This window comes from Dermacentor albipictus, chromosome 8, assembly GCF_038994185.2.
Source record: "Dermacentor albipictus isolate Rhodes 1998 colony chromosome 8, USDA_Dalb.pri_finalv2, whole genome shotgun sequence".
In the NCBI taxonomy this organism is placed as follows: domain Eukaryota; kingdom Metazoa; phylum Arthropoda; class Arachnida; order Ixodida; family Ixodidae; genus Dermacentor; species Dermacentor albipictus.
The window spans coordinates 117,937,653-117,955,204 of record NC_091828.1 but is presented as its reverse complement, the minus strand read 5'-3'; the positions used below and the strand labels follow the sequence as shown (position 1 = coordinate 117,955,204).

At 43.4% G+C, this 17,552-nt stretch overlaps 2 long non-coding RNA genes across 3 annotated transcripts in view; one reads left to right on the top strand and one right to left on the bottom strand.

Moving 5' to 3' along the window:
• Positions 1–6,228, top strand: part of LOC135910285 (uncharacterized) — a 27,364-nt gene extending 21,136 nt beyond the window's left edge. For both annotated transcript variants that reach the window (XR_010566991.1, XR_010566992.1), the window contains one exon: positions 6,099–6,228. This is a non-coding gene — a long non-coding RNA (uncharacterized lncRNA). The remainder of the gene's footprint in view (positions 1–6,098) is intronic.
• LOC135910286 (uncharacterized) overlaps positions 1–17,365 on the bottom strand; it is a 20,989-nt gene extending 3,624 nt beyond the window's left edge. Inside the window, exon 1 of the long non-coding RNA XR_010566993.1 lies at positions 17,225–17,365. This is a non-coding gene — a long non-coding RNA (uncharacterized lncRNA). The remainder of the gene's footprint in view (positions 1–17,224) is intronic.
• Positions 17,366–17,552: the final 187 nt, after the last annotated feature.

The following is a 17,552-nucleotide window of genomic DNA, read 5'->3' as shown; positions in this document are numbered from 1 at the left end:
TGAACGCTACGCATGCACGCCACCCGATAAAAAAGACAACACTCACAGATTGGGCAGCTTTTCGCAAAGAGCGAGTGGATGACTCCTCAACCGGTATTACGGATCTCGAGCAGTGGGTACTAGAGCTCCAATAAGACGTAGCCAGACATTCAAAACAGATCACACTCACCACAGACATACGGGCCGTAGACCCGCACCTTCTTCACCTCTGGGAAGCACGTCGAGGCCTTGTTAGGAGATGGAAGCGCCAAAAACATAATCGTAAATTGAAACTACATATAGCGAAACTCACGGCAACCGCGGAATGTTATGCTGGGGAGCTCACCCGTCACAACTGGCGACAACTATGAAACAAGACTCAGGGTAATCTTAGCACGGCCAAAACATGGTCGCTTCTACGCCATCTTCTTGACCCCACACAAAGCAAGACAATTAGCCAGCAAACAATTCAACGTATCCTCCACAACCATCCGGGTTCTGATGACAAAATCCTGGAGGAGTTGCGGGTGCGGTACATAGGCGATTTCAAACCCGCACAAGGACAACCTCCAACCAACAGCGGGAGCGACAATTACGACCTCGACAAGCCGATCACTATCACTGAGGTGCAACAAGCACTCCATGCACTCAGACGAAACACCACCCCAGGCAAGGACAAAATAAATAACAAGCTCCTGCGCAATCTGGATGATGGCACCATTGAATCTCTTACTGACCTCTTTAATCATCACTGGGAAGCAGGTACGCTACCAGCAGACTGGAAGCACGGGGACATCATACTCATTCCGAAGCCAGGCAAACTCTCCAGCTTAGAAAATATGAGACCAATCTCACTGACTTCATCCCTAGGCGAGCTTCTGGAACATGTCATTATGAACCACCTTCAACCTTACCTAGAATCCATCGACCACTTTCCCGAAACAATGTTCGGATTCCGGCCCCACCTTTCTACCCACGACATCCTTCTTCAGCTGAAGGAACAAGTCCTTGAACACATCTCAACGCACAACACCGGAGCGATTTTAGCACTCGATCTCAAAGGCGCTTTCGACAATGTGGCTCACCATACCATCCTTACAAACCTAAGCCTCACGAGCTGTGGTCGTAATACTTCCAATTATATACGCGCGTTTCTAAGCAACCGCACAGCCACAATAGGCATTGGCTCACTCAGAACCCCGACGTTACTTACTCGCAACTAAGGAACACCACAAGGTGCTGTTCTATCACCCACCCTTTTCAATACTGCTATGATGAAATTACCTGACAAACTCAACGCAATACCAGGAATCAGGCATGCAATATACGCCGATGACATCACTATCTGGACCACCACTGGTTCCGAAGGAGAGAAACAAGACGCCCTTCAACAAGCCACCGACGTCGTCCAGCAATATGCAAAAACAAGTGGTCTTCGGTGCTCCCCCGAGAAGTCAGAACTATTAGTCGTTCGACAGAAATCACGAAGAAAACTCAATGAACTACCCCACATCACACTCACCCTCGACGACAAAGAAATACCCACAGTAAACCGCGTCCGCATTCTCGGACTCCACATACAACAGGACGGTGGAGGCGCATACACCATCCAACGTCTCAAGCAGACCACCTTCCAAATCATGCGAATGGTCAGCCGCATCACCACCAAACAATACGGACTGAAAGAAGATGACATAATACAGCTCGTCCAGGCCCTGATTATCATACGCATTGCCGACGCTGTCCCGAACTTGCCCCTCACTGCCAAAGAACTAGATCAACTAGACGTACTTCTTCGGAAAGCCTACAAGCAAGCGCTCGGCCTACCACCAGGAACAGCGACACTCAAGCATGAAGCCCTAGGAGTCCATAATACTACAAGAGAAATTATAGACGCCCACATACCAACAAGAAGAATAGTCCTAGCGCGCCTAGGCTACCCCACACACGGCAAAGGCCACGAACAAGCAATTCATCTGGCCCCCAACTTTTGGGAACACATCAAGGTAGCCCCAATCCCCAGAAGCATGCACGCGGAACATCATGCTGATCGTCGCCAAGCTCGCGCAAAAACTTCACAGACAAAATATGGCAGTCTCCCCACCACACTATACACAGATGCCGCGTAGTACCCCAAAAAAGCAGCCATGACGGCCAGCGTTGTCGACTATAACCTACAAGAGGTGGTAACAACGAGTACGTCACAATTATTACTGACTCCCAGGCAGCTTGCCGTAGCTACGCGAGAGGCAGAATATCTTCAATCGCCCACCGACTCCTCAAACAAGCCTCCCAATTCACGGACGTTGAAATAGTGTGGAACCCAGGGCACGAGTCACTCCGTGGAAATCAGCATGCGCGCGCTGTAGCCCGAGCTCATGCCTCCCGGGCGCCACAAGAGAGGGATACAGCCGCATCCATGGAGTCCGTACCTTTACAATACAACGCCATACTACAACACCACAGATTGAACAGACGACAATACCCGCCTCCACACAAGACCCTCTCACGTGAAGACGCCGTAACAAGGCGACAACTACAAACCAACACATACCCCCATTTAAGCAGACTACACGCAATACACCCTACACTATATTCATACAAATGTCCCCTTTGTAATGATTACGCCTCCCTATATCACACCACATGGGCTTGCCCCAAGGTCAAGGCGGCCCCACAAATACCCAACCCCACACCCGAGCAGTGGGAGGCCGTGCTGACTAGTTCGGACCCTCGTAACCAGCAGCAACTGGTGCGGTGGGCCTGGGAGACAGCAAGAGGCGCAGGAGCCCTGGACTAAGGCCGCCTCCCGTACAAGCAGAAAGACACCTGCTTGTCCTTTCTTTTGTATAAATGTTTCTCCTCCTCCTGCGGCACTTAAAGCATTCTGGAAACTTTGTTGCTTTTCAACGCAATTGTAGAACTCGTATGATTGAGGGAAATGAAACTGCACAAAACAAGAACTTGTCGAAAATAGTAGCTGACGCTAAACACTCCGGATTTGTGGGGCGTACATTCCGGATTATGTAGATTTGCTATTATTTATCGTCTATCATATATGGAGGTTACAAGATCCAGCTCGTAGAGCATTAACCAGTATCATCCATAGCTGGAGTGGCGCATCAGAACATTTCTTTGAATGATGATGTCACGTAGAACTCAAAATATGCATATACTAAAATGAACATGCACAAGCAGGGGTTTGCCTTCGAATGGTTTATATTGGTTGTCGTGCTTGCTGCGTTCCATGACACTGGTATAGCTTTTTGGCGGTATATTTTTTTCTGTGGTATTTGATTTTCATGAGAAAGAGATAGTTTCCTGCATAATCTCACTTTTCTCAAGCTATAGTGAAAGGACTTCATTGTTAACTTGAACACTCGAGATTGCTTGGGGGAAGCCGGAACACACCATAAATCCTATAGACGCTAAACGTAAAAGTTGGTTCTCAGAATTCTGCGACAGGCCATGAAGAATTATGTTCTGTCAGGGAAATCAGTGGTTGTCCCTGAAGCTTTAAATTTGGACAATACATGTACATGCGCTTGACAGACACAGGCTCCTTTTAAGAAGGTGCTGATAACGTCACTGCTTTTCTTTAATGCTTATTGAACCTCTCTTATAATGAAGTTTTGAGCCTGTAGGCAGGCGTTATTTGCTTTCCGTTATTGTTTCCAGCTAGATAGCAGTATTTGCGCCAAGGTGCCATTACTAAACAAAAATGAATGGAGAGAACATGGACCTGTGGAATGCTCTGCGTGATAATGTGGTGCTTGTACTTTCCTCATTCGCAAATTCTTTATCTCAAACAATTTTTAAAATTCTTCCCTGTGGCTGGCTAACTTGCAGACTCTAAAATGCTGGTGAGGACGCATTTGCGACCTACAGCTTTGAACCCTTCCTGAATTTCCAAAATTATTATGATTATTATATTAGTTCATGTCGTCACCGTGTGTGAGAGAGCCATATAGATACGTGCCAGTTTGGTACGACACAATTTACCTTGCTACTGTAGGCTTCACTAAAAATTTTTCGCCATGGTGGTGGTTTTTCAATCAGCAACACAAGGGGCTCTGAAATGTTTGCAGTTCTCTAAGTGCTATTTTCGCTACTGCTATGGTTGCGGTAGATGACCTGCAATAAGAGCAGTCATCTGGCACAGTAATTTCAGCATAGATTACAGTAGGGAAGAATAGGGGCGCGCATAGATGTTTTCTGCAGAGAAGAAATTATCCCTCATTTGGAAGGTGAAACTCCTTTCAGTGCAGTCGACATGCAGGGCTACTTCTCATTTCCCTTGCCTTTAAAGCGTTCCGTCTGCACTTCTGTTATTTCACGTTGGTATTTTTTTACATATGCGTTGGAAAGGCTCACGCCAACCAATAAGACGTCTTCTAATTGGGAACACAGCAATTAAAAAAATAATCCAGAAATTTACGGTGGCTTTTCAACGATACTTGCTTTGCGAACCCTAAAGGCTAATCTTAGAGAATCTTCTGACAACAAAAGCTCTCTATATTTACTTCTTTAAATGAAACCAAGTAGTACAGAAATTATCGTTTGTATTACATAGATGATTAACAACGACTCTTAGCCAGCTTCGACTGCTAAGGCCAGTATTTATGTAAACGTGGTGTCGATTATGGCTGAATTGAATAAGGCTGAGCTTTCACTCAGGAGCATGAAACATAAAGCTGCATTTCGGTTGAGTCGCATCCTAGATAGTCTGCACTCATGGTCACAGTGATGCCGTGCACTGCAGCGCCTGCTCCTTTTTCACATATAACGGCCTACAAACAAAGGTGCCAAGGGCAAAATAAGGATTATTACTTGTACGTACTAATTGAGTTAAATAAATTATAAGTTAATGGAAATGACAGGGGATGAATAAACAAATGGCTGCCGGTGGGATACGAAAGCACGCCTTCGCATTACGCATGCCATGGTCTTATTAACTGAGCTGCCGTGGCGCCGCTTTCCCATCCACTTTCTAGGGTATTTATGTTTTACTGCTAGAAGTAACCCACGGAGTGTTAGCCAGCGCCACCACTCACAAACCTTGGCGGTGGTTGTGGTACATTCTGGCTGTGGTAGCAGTCTTGAGTACGTGACCTACTTTCGGTGATAGCAAGTGGTCAATAATCCCACACATGCCACCTTGAGGCATTAATGCTGCCGGATTATGGACCTTTGTTGTGCTCGGGATTCGAGACCCTCGTCGTTGGCTAAAACTGTCGGGGCTAGTTCTAGTAGCGAAAAATAAACACCCCATAAAGTGAATGGGAAAACTGCGCCGCAGCAGCTCAATTGGTCAGAGCACTGCACGCGTAATGTGAAGACGTAGGTTTGTATCCCATATCGGCGCCCAATTGATTTTTCATCTAATTTCATTTCCATTATTTATCATTTCTTTAACTCAATTGGTAGTACAAATATTTTAACGTATGCCGTCCTTGGTTAGTTGGCTCCTTGTGAATGATTAATAAAGCCCTGGCCCCTCAGTTCCCTTTCTTCTCGTTTACTCCTTTATCTAGCTAATTTCAGCGGAATAAACAGCTGAAACTTTAAAGGTTAAACATTTGTTTCAGCAAAAAAGCCTTATACCTTCTTCTTTTACAGGTAAACAAGATAGCTGTAACTACGCACTGTAAGAATCTGCGGCGTCACCGCAATTGGGAGGGGAAATTTACATGTGCTGCCCCCTGCCTTTTTTGGCTCTTTTCGTGATTTCGTGGCTTTTCTCGTTGTAACCCAGCCAGGTGTGCTACTGCAGAATCATGATTCACTAGTAAAGCTTAGTAACACTTCTCGCAGTTCCCTTTGCGTTTTCAGTGGAAATTATCATTGTTCTGCATTTGTGTTTTCCTGTTGTCGGTTTTGGCCTTGGCTAATCACGTAATGACCAGCAGTGGTGTAGTGCACAATTTCTTGCCTAATGACGAAAACATGACATGTTCGTTGGGCACTACCTGCTGTATTTTCTGAAGGAGCCACGTGATTTATTCCAGATTTCGAAGTTATAGTTACATTTATGATATTGTAAAAGAGGTGCTTAGTATATTTTCAGTTTTGCAGTGTCTAGGGATGAAATATTACAGTCTGCTGAACTCATTTTGCAGATGGCTACAAAGGGTAAACCAGAAGCATTCATGGTGGATCGAAATACCTGCACGAATGGAGAAGTCGACAATATACTTCAGTCTGCAGGCCTGCTAAGCATAACATGAATAAAAAATAAATATTGTTTCAGCACGTCTTAAAAATGATCACGTTTAGTTACCTGCATAGTACGTAGCAAACGTAGTTTGTGGCATGCGTATCCCTTGCATGCTCAAGATCACCTGTATAATTTCCAATATTATGATATTTTGCGGCAAATATACAGTCCTCCCGTCGTCTAATTAATACGAAGCATTGGCTTAATTGGTGATTCACCGCATTTACCAAAATACAGTTGAGAACTACAGAGACGTAAGAACAGTAGGAAACAGTCCATATAAAAGGGAAATCAGAAGGCGTAAGATCTCAAATAGCAATTGGTTAGTTGGCCACCTTGCAAGAATTAAAGGTGGCAAAAATAGCGGAATACAACGCGAGTGATGTAGTCAAACACAATCACTTGTATAAATAAAACAAGCGGAGTGAATATGACGCATGGCCTGGAAAATATTTAAAAGCCGTGCTTCGAAGCACTCTATGCGGTGTGTTCCTACGAAGACTAATATTGTCCCCTAGTAGGGACGGTGAATAATACACTGGCGAAACTGTGAATGACGAAACTAACTTTTTATTGGGCCAACTTGTGCCCACATTAGCAAGTGTCACTGAAAACACAGCGATAGCGGCGAACACGGTCGGTGATTGTCGAAATCTGATTTGCTGATCAAGTGCGTCGGCTTTTATAAATGAGGCTTGGAAGGTTGCAGAGTAATCATTGGTGCCTGCGTGTCTTCCACAAATCATCACACAATTCGCGTCGCACACTCAAGCAGATTACACGAGCTCCAGTACCAACAGACAACAGAAAAAACCATCAATAACACTCGTGAAATGTCCGATACATGCAAGCGCGTCGCGCGCTAGGGGATGACACGTGGTCGACGGTGAAAAGCAGTTACTCGAAAAAGATAATAAGTGCACGTGTCAATATTTAAAAATAGCCACATTTAAGTTAAACCATGGCTCCTAGGCCGCCAATGGTGGCACCCGATAGGGTGTGGGTTATACGTGATCATTCATCTAATTATTCTCGCTTATTAAACCAAGTGGATAAATTTAGTCCAAACATGTAGCTTCAACGGTCTCATCGTAACTGGGACATTCAAGCGTGCTCTTCATATAAGCCACATCGACTTTGGGAGCAAGAAGAATGGGCTTGAACGCGGAATTCAATACGTTAACGGTAGAAACGATAGATTGCGAAGTGGTGTCTTTTGAATACAGCTAGAACAAATTACGGTGAAAGTCACTGAAGATTTACATGTGTTTCTAGTAATATTTTCCCAAAAGCGAACCATGCTAGGCTAAATACAGTTTTGCGATCTATCTTCCGGGACGCCGTGTGGGCACTGAAGGAAGGCGGTGAAATTGTAGTCCGAAGCAGCCAAATGGAGGCACCTATTCAGCACAATAAACACACAACTAAAAGTGATAATACAAATACCTGTGGTGCATGGATTGTGCAACATCGTTGGTAAAGTAAAATGTTTTTTTTTTTCGTGAGCTTGCCAGAGACGCGGAAGCTTTACATGCTTCAGCATGCAAATTGATACGTCGCATTTTGGAACCACAGTCCAGCCTCATTTTGTTAGAATCACACCTAGCAGTGTCACCTACATCTTGTTCTTAAGCAACATCGCCAAATAGTTTCGATCAAAATGTTACGAAAAAGTACTACATGAGTTCACTTAAAACTTTAAGCGCAAACAGTCTGGAAAACTATCTACTATGGCGGTATGTAGCCACCAGTTATAACACTGCCTAGCTTCGAGAGCTGCGATCTGAGGGTCAACTTTTTGTATACTTTCCAAATTCAGTGCTACATGAGTGTAGCACTATGTGGCCAAATATATTTTAATTGATCGAATAGTTATAAAAGAATTGTTTTTTATAAATTTGCACTATAATTTTATCACGGAAGTAACGCCTGTATATTGAAGCGTCACCGCATGAAACATATACCTGTTGCAAAGGTATGAATCCCAACTAATTGCTACAGGTTGCATTCACGCCGGTAGCGTGATGTCAAGAAAATGCGTTGATGAAAAAGGAAGCGGCATGAATTAGACCATTTCTAGTTGCATCCATTTTGTGTGGTTGTTCTGCACTGTGGTTTTTTTAGTTAACGCTCCGATTATGAAAAGTAAGTTATAAAGCCAGAGCACTTAGGTACCTACCAGGTGCTGTTGTACGATTGCTGTTCACCCTTGCAACGTTTGTCTTCCCAAGTGTTCTCTGCAACCTCAACGACTTAAAATGCATGACGTTGCTTATTTCACCACATAATAACAAGAAGACATAGGACATGAAACATTCTATGGGGAAGAAAGCCGTAAATCGGCGGAAGAACATGTATATAAACATGAAAATTCAAATTTCAGCGCTAGGGCAGAAGCAAGCATATTTTTATTCAATATGCATTGTGTACAGACAGGGATGTAAAAGTGTTATTAACCAAGCAGGATATTTTGTTTATGAGCCTCTCTACTGTGAGAAAAATTTTCAAATTGGAAGTTGCGGCGTTTTTGTGGTTTTGGTTGTTTTTTGTGCGAAAGCACTAGATGCCTCATCACGCGAAAGTCCGGCTCCCCGTCGGCGGCGTGGCCGACAGATGGTACTAAAAATATCCGATGGCGCAAGTAGTAAAAGGACGTCACAAATGTTCAGACAGACGTCAAATTTGTCATACAGGTTCCGTTAAGCAAAGCAAATTATTGGCTTTGCAAAGAAACCTTTCTACTTTTCGGTATGGATACGACACGAGGAGGCTTCCCCAAGGCCAGAAGGCTCCACAGTTCTGGCTGACCAAAGGTGTGCATAGTATGTGCGTCAGTGGGCGCGTGAAATCACAGCAAAAAAAAAGGGGGGGGGTGCCACGTCATGAGTATGAACTAAGCGAGCTGCCTCGCGCACATCACTTGCACTTCTGATTTCATCGGTGCAGTCTCCACTGCGATGAACCCTGAAGCGTCTACCTCAGCCACAGCTGTCTGGCGGGTGCACGATTGTCTGGTGGATGTAAGGCGGGCGCAACTACAGACCTTCCATAAAATACGGGATCGCATAGCTTGAAATAAAGATAATCGTTCTACATCAAACTGATGCGGCTGCTTCAGGACTGGAGCCAACGTACAAGCAACCACGCAAACCGAATCCGCCAAAACAACTTGAACGCATGTCGAAAATATCAATCGAAGACATTTCACCAAAGCGACTATAATGGTTTTGCATTCCCACATCTAACAAGTCTTAAGTGTGTCTGCCGATTCTTTTTACTATAACCCATTCCGTAGATAGCTTGGTCGTCAGCAATGCTATTGGCTTATATACGTAAAAACCAAAAGAGACCCAGTTCTTGTAACCATTCCAATGCTACTGGAAACGCTGATGCTTCAGGTAAGTAAATATTTTTTGGCATATTTTATTGGGTTGCTTCAAAACTGTATTACAAAGGTGCTGTGCGTCAGATTTAAGGCAAAAAAGGTGCTACACTGAATTCACTTCGCTCAAAGTCCTCTTAGGACCCAGGCGCATTTCTGCCATACGCAGTGGATAAAGACGTAGAATGCGCATAAAGCATAGATGTTTTCTGCGTATTGTCATTGTTAATAGGATGAGGAATAATACATCCTATTTATTCAGAGCTTTTATTGTATACATCAGCGGTCTATGTAGCAGAGTATTTCGATGAAAGCACTTTTCCCGGGACTGTCTGCCGTTTAAGATAAGATAAATCTACTTTTTTAGCGTTAGCGGCAAGTGAAGACAACCCCAACCCTGCTTATTTTGTTCAGTGTATGTGGTGTAAATATTTATAGTTACGCTTCACGCTTTCTTTGTACAGGTCTCTCGTGGTGATAGCAACAAAATAATGTGTCCCTTGCGGACTATGCTTACCTCAGCCGTGTGAAAAATATGTTATATTCGCCAAATAAAAAGTGATAAACAAATGCAAAACAAAAGAAAACAATAAACTGAATCAAAATAATAAATATACATCCAAACTTCTTACCAACATGAACATTACATTATACCTACAATGCGGACCAAACATGATGTCTATTTTCTTTTGGCAGTTAAATTCTAGATATTCTTCCACTTGTACTGGGGGGTAATTTCATTGTACCAACTATAGGCATCCTCACCGACGAAACAAAGGAAAAAATAAGTTCATCGGTGGCGAAACGGACAGTATGCTTAGAACTTAAAAATGTCGTTCTTGTTACAGCTGTAGTATTTACTGTACAATATGAAGTGACTTCACATAAATGAGGTCAAAATTTCCATCGTTGCTCATAAATATCTTGTTTATACTATCGATTATGAGTGATTCAGCAAGACGTGACGATGGAACATTTACAGCAAGGAAACAGTTACCAAACGCAAGCTTCTTTGGAAATCTGCGCAGGATGAACGAAAACAAGGAAAGCGCGTGCGTCTTGACTATGACAAAATGTTCATTGATGGTGATTTGTACAGTTGGGACGGCGAAAAAAACCGTCGAGTCAAGCTCAGGCGTAATAAGAGTACTCTATCAGCTGTAAGCGAGGACTGACCGAAACAGAGAGGACATCATGAATTTCGCCTAGTCAACTTTAACGCTAGAAGTATCGTGAATAAGACTGCAGGCTTAGAGTACATTTTAGTGAATTATGATCCGGACGTTGTTACGATCACAGAGACATGGTTGCGTTCAGAAATTCAAGATAATGAGATAATACCTCCCGGATACAAGATAGTACGTCGCGATCGACAGTCTCGAGGAGGCGGCGTTGCAATAATAGTGAAAGAAAATATTGACTTCAAAACACTAAATGGTATCCCAGAACACGAAAGTCTTTGGTGTGAAATGAATATTGGAACGTCACGAGTCCTTCTGGGTACAATTTACCGACCCCCAAACTCGCCTCTTTCATTCTTAGAGTCGATACAGAGTTACTTAGAAGCAAACAAAAAGCGCCACGGCCGACTACTCCTAACCGGGGACTTCAATTTACCTGCAATTAACTGGGATACATTCGCAACAGAATTGCGGGAACAGGCACACTGCGATTTGCTCCTTGACATTGCATTCACTTACGACCTTTCACAAATTGTTCGTCAAAGTACGCGAAATTCAGGGGAATGTCCATCTATCCTGGATCTGGTATTTCTTGACGGGCGCTTTGACCAGTTTGAAGTGTCGGTTGAGGAGGGTATCTCAGACCATGAAGTTGTCTTCGTTCAGATACCACATAACGAGACAAAGTCAAAGTATAAAGAGGCAGTTACATTTGGGCCAAATTTTTCGGAAGCTGATGACACAAGTATCATTGACTACTTGTCATTTGCACTGGACAATTTTGATTCTCAAAGTGATATCAACACCATGTGGCTGTCATTCAAGGATATTATTTTCCATTGTATTAGCAAATTTGTGCCGATTCGTAAAAGAAAGAAAACTAAACGGAACCCTTGGATCAACAGGGAAATCATCCAACTAAAACGTCGAATAAGCCGCCAGAGACGGAAAGTAACCAAAGACCACGCAAAAATAACTGAGTTGTCTGCACAAATGCGTTCTATGATTACTGAAGCCAAAAGTAAATATTACAAAGAAACATTGACAGATTTCATGAGGTCGTCTCCCGATAAATTTTGGCGTCACATGTCGAAAAAGGACAACGAGTCGCATAGCATTGTAATTGATAACACTGTAGTTACTGATCCTGGAGTCATTGCTTCTTCTTACAATGAGTTCTTCCAGTCGGTGTTTTCTGCTCCATCAGAATCCAGTACTGAATCCATACTCTCCCCATCGCTTCGCTCGGAAGAGATGTCAGACGTTGAAGTCTCGTATGATGGAATTGTAGTGCTTCTACTAAACATTGACGTCAAAAAATCGGTAGGCCCCGATGACATACCCAACGCATTTCTGCGCAGGTATGCGGAATGGGTTGCGCATTACTTAAAAATTATGTTTGACGTGTCACTTGCGGAAGGCCGAGTCCCTGATGACTGGCTTACGGCAAAGGTTGTACCGGTGCACAAATCTGGAGATAGACAGATAATTGAAAATTATCGTCCAATATCGCTGACCTGCGTTTGCTGCAAGCTCCTAGAACATGTTGTAGCCAAGTCAATTTACACGTACATCGAAAATGCGAACTCATTTTTTCCCAACCAACACGGATTCCGACAGCGCCTTTCCACAACAACACAGCTTCTTGGAACAATCCATGACTTTGCCAGTGCATTAAACAATAGGAAACAGATAGATGCCATCTGTCTTGATCTCTCGAAAGCATTCGACAGAGTGGTACATGCAGAATTGATTGTGAAACTGACTAATATGGGAATAAACGCGAAAATAGTAAAATGGATAACCGCGTACCTCCGGGGCAGAACCCAATACGTAGAAGTGGAACGCACTAAATCAAAGCCGTTGAACGTAACGTCTGGTGTCCCTCAGGGGTCTGTGTTAGGCCCTGTACTATTTTTAGTATATATTAATGACATTTCCTCAGCAATTGACGAAGGTATCACGGTGCGACTTTTCGCCGACGATTGCTTACTATACAAAGAAATTAATAGCACAGAAGATCAGAAATTACTCAGTGACGCTCTTAGTGCTATAGAAAAATGGTGTGACAAATGGAAAATGAAAATAAATGAGAGTAAAACTGTTGTATTGCGCATAACGAATAAAGTAAATCATATTTTTGATTTTAATTACACAGTGAATTCTTCGGTGCTTTCCACGGTTGACGTGCTCAAATACTTAGGCATACATATATCCGCGAATTTAAGCTGGTCCAACCATGTTACTAAAATATGCCAAACTGCGGAAAGGAAGCTTTGGTTCTTACGACGGAAATTGCAGTTAGCCTCACAGTCAGTAAAACTAACAGCTTATTTAACGTACGTTCGACCCACGTTAGAATACGCCAGCATAATCTGGGACCCTTATCAGTCAGGGCTAATTGAGAGACTGGAAAGAGTTCAACGTCGAGCAGCAAGGTTTATCCTATCGCGCTATTCTCGCACAGATTCAGTCTCCGAAATGCTCGGATTGCTGCACTTGCCTACGCTCGCTGAACGCAGGCGCATAGCTAGGTTAAAGTTCTTTTTTCTTCTCACTAAAAACACATTCAACATTAATAGCGAACAGTATTTGATAGCACGACAAGGTAGAACACTACGGAAAAGCAAACATAATACTTTTCAAATACCTCAGATACACATTAACGCCTACGCATTTTCCTTCTTCCCAAGAACCATTAAAGAATGGAATGAGTTACCGGTGTTAACGCGAGAAAGCCTCAGTGCGGAAGAATTCGAGAAAAACTTAAGGCAACATTGAAAGAAGCTCGCACGTATTCGTTTTTTTTTTTTGGGGGGGGGGGGGAGTGTATGACCTCGTTTATTAACACTGCGTTTATAGTCATATTTATCGGAGTATATGCATTATATTTCGCTTATGTATCTTCTTTGTTCACTTATGTTCTCATATTAAAACACTATTCATGTACTGACTTCATGTACGGTACCAATTGCCGAAATACTGCTACTAACTTGGTTTTTTTGTTTTTTGTTTTGTTGCTATATGTATAATTGTAATACCATGTATTGTACTGATTGTCCAAGTGTTGCTTTGACCCACCCTGTAACGGCCGACAGGCCAACAGTATTCGTAAATAAAAAAAAATATCACAATAAATGATCCTTTTCGTCGTTTCGTAAATGACAATAATTATATTTCCTGAAAGAACTGAAATGTGGACGAGATAAGAATCCATGGTTGCCTTAAACTATAAAAAGAAGAGGATACGAAAGAAAGCCACACAGGAAGAGCACTACTTCGAACTACAGCTTAATCTAGGAAAGCTACGTCTATTCATTATTCGACGCCGATCAAAAGCAAAGTACATCATTACACAAGCACCCTCCAAACCACCAAACATTTTAGGGATGTTACAAGAAGTAATTGTGACACGGCTGTGCTCATAAAAAAGATACACACAAAACGAAAGCTCCTAAAGCACAAGGCTTATAGAAATTAGCTCTGATTCGGATCCTAATTATGATGCCACTGATAGCGTTGGATTGGCTGCAAAAGAGGACGGATGGAGATAGGGTATTCTACTTGCGTGAAGGTTTGTGGAGGGCTAGCTGGCACGTGAAATCATTTTTTCTAAATGTAAAAAGCCTTTACAACCTCCCTAGTCATCCTATTTCAGTGCCGGAAAAAGGCTGATGTGCTCGCAGAACAAGTTGGCATCTGCATTCTCTGCAGTGTACGGCAAGATGCGAAAATGGTGGCCCTCTGAAGGAGCTGTGGTGCTCTTTAAGCTCGATGTTTAGACACGAGCCTGTTTGTTGGAGGTATTTTTGTTCACATGAAATGAGAATGTAGAACGTAGCAGCACATGCACGAGGAACAAAAGTTGGGTCGGGTCTCGTGTTACATTCAGCTTGCTTTGACATCCTCTTCTTGCGCTTCCGCTTAGAAGACGGGGAGAAATCGCACCTAGCATGTAGGGAGCACCGCAGCTCCATCAAAGGGTTTCCATATTCGTATGTTCTTCGAACTGTGTTTGCGGTATATTCGTTAGGTGGGACAATGTAGGCGCGTAGAAAGTACAGCGCGTGCGTTTCTGCTCAAGTGGGCATCGTTCTCTGATTTTATTGCGTTGCCTTCAAACTTGGAGAAAGACTGAAGAGTCAGGCCAATGCCGACATAACTTTCAGAAGTTTAGTTGCGCTTACCACTGCAGTTAGCCGGCGCGTCCAACTAAAAACCATGCAGAATATGGAGGCCTTAGCATGGTCTACTGTTTCGTCAAAGCAGCTGTTGTGTAACAGAAACTCCGGTGCGTATTCTCTTGCTAATTTGTGTTCCGCTGTCTAGCAGCTATATAGGATGAGACAAAATCTTTTACGAGATACTTATTTGTCGCGTGTTTGCTTATTAAAAGGTTCTGATGAGCGCCTTTCGTTGTGAAAGAAGGAAATAGCATTGCCCTGCGCTCTAAACGCAGAAGTGGTCACCTTTCCTTGAGATTTACGTGCCCTATTTTGTAAGGTTGTGTGGTGCGACGTCCTCATGCTGTTTAGACGTGCCTATTGAGTTCCCGTCCATCTGTTGAGAGGCAGAAGGCATTGAGCAGAACGACAGCGTCGACTGGCACCATACACCATAACAGTGGGCCGGGATGGCCTCAAATATGGTCGGGTCTCCACCTCGCCCACCCATTGCTGGGCACAACATGGGACAAATCTTTTTCGCACGGAAAAGCAGTCGCACACCCTGGACGCTCGTTTGACTACCTGCACCTGCTTTCAGCTATGTGGAAATGCCGGCTACAGCCACATTCCTTGTTCGAACAATGTTGGTCTACGTATATGTTTTTTCTAACACAGAAGGTACTGGTTTGTTGTGTTCTGTGATTATGCTTTTTTTGCCGCTTTCTCTACGATGAAAATTCACGAATACTATGTTTTTCGCAACAGCAGAAATTCATCCTTGCAAGGCGTATGTGGTCAAGCACAACTTTCACCAGGAAAATGTGCAAGACGAGTGATTGAAGAAAATACAGTTGCAACGAGATCTAAAAACTTGATAGCTGAAATTTTGCCCCTTTTAGTATTTATGCTCTGCAATGCATTCTTATCAAAAAGTGCGAAGGGTTTTATCTCTGCAGCTATACCAGTGTGTTACCAAGACAATTTTATCAATGGTGACCTGCTGCTTCAGCTATGAGCTGCCTTCATGACATTTGCATTAAAGGAGATGTACTATCGTGCACAAAAGTACCCTGGAAGTGTGAGCGTCGACCAAGTTGCATCTTAGTGGGTCACGTATGCACATTTCGAACGCAGATGTTACCACGACTGTTCCCAGCGAATAGCGCATTATTAAAATTCGGTCGACTCATGCGCGTCTTGGGCAATTTCTTCCCCAATGGTATATTCTCCAAACAATGGATATGCTCTGCAAGACGAAATACGCGAAGCACCTGTACTTTAACGGATATAGTACAGATTCAGCATGCAAAGTCATTTGTGTTCTGAATACGGGAAACACCTGCATTTTAACGGTTATAGTACAGGTTCAGCATACAGAGTCTTCTGTTTTCTTGAAACAAGAACACTCGTGTCTTGTATTACGGTCTCTCAGTTACAGCGGTCCGTTCCACGAAAATGGCAGTTCCTTATTTATGGAAAAACGTTCCGTCACACATTATCAGCAGATTTCCTGTAAACTAAGACAATTTTTTTGCAGTGTATTGTTACCTTGTTCTCTTGCATTTCTTGTTTGGCTTATTGACACGCGATTTGTACGCGGACCTTCATTACCATGTATTTCATTTTTGTATGCCTGCCTGCTATGGTCCCTGATGGGATTGGCAGTATTGAAAATAATAAAATAATAATAATCATAATAATAACTGAAACAAATTTCTAAAATGTTTGCATGTTTTGTTTGCATATAGGTCATGGATTTACACTTTACTTTCTTGTTGTTCTTCTTTTATTGCCACTTCTTCCGAAGTAATGCCGGAATCGGAGTTGTGCGTGACTAAGTAAATATGAATTTGACTGCGTCGACACAATTTCATGAAAATGTGTCGTGGAGGAACAGGGGGGAACAGTTCTGAGGGAACAGGGTTAGAAACCAATCATGGGACGAACGTGGGACAAGGATTATGCGGCAGTGTGTACACGAGTGCCACGCTTCAACTACCTACCTCACGCCTACATGGGGGCCACTGCAGCTGCACTACTGGGTTGGTACCCGTTACTCGAAGAAACCCTCACACCAAGCAGGAGCACTGGATATGAGCCACTCGGTCTCAGCAGTTTTTTACTGAACCACTTTGATGCCAACTTGGGTCACTGGGTATGGTGCCAGTAGGCGTGCGTCGCTTTTTAATGAAAGTCTTAGGCACTAACTTGAGTAGCTAGTTATGTGCACAGGGAATGCACTGCTCTGTAAAGATGAAAATGATGCCTCGAATATTAATGAGGCAGAGCGGAACCATACCCATGTCACAAGGTTTCTTCACTGACAAGCCGACAGTTCAACAGGTAGCTCAAAAATGTACTGCCAAGATGCCGCTCTTCTATTAACATCTCTCCAACTTCGGTCACAGAGTCAGCGATACTGAGTGTGTCGCAATCCAGCGAACTATTCCGAGCGTTCGCAAGCACCTGCTCACCACGTGTGTCTCTCATGTAGTGAAACTTCACAGTAGTGTAACCAGATGGCGCGTCGTGTCAAGAAACAAGCGCAAGAGAGCAGTCTGTTCGCATCATGACGCGTTTCGCATAGCTCGCACGCACAGGTCCAGTTTGCATTTTGGATGCGACGC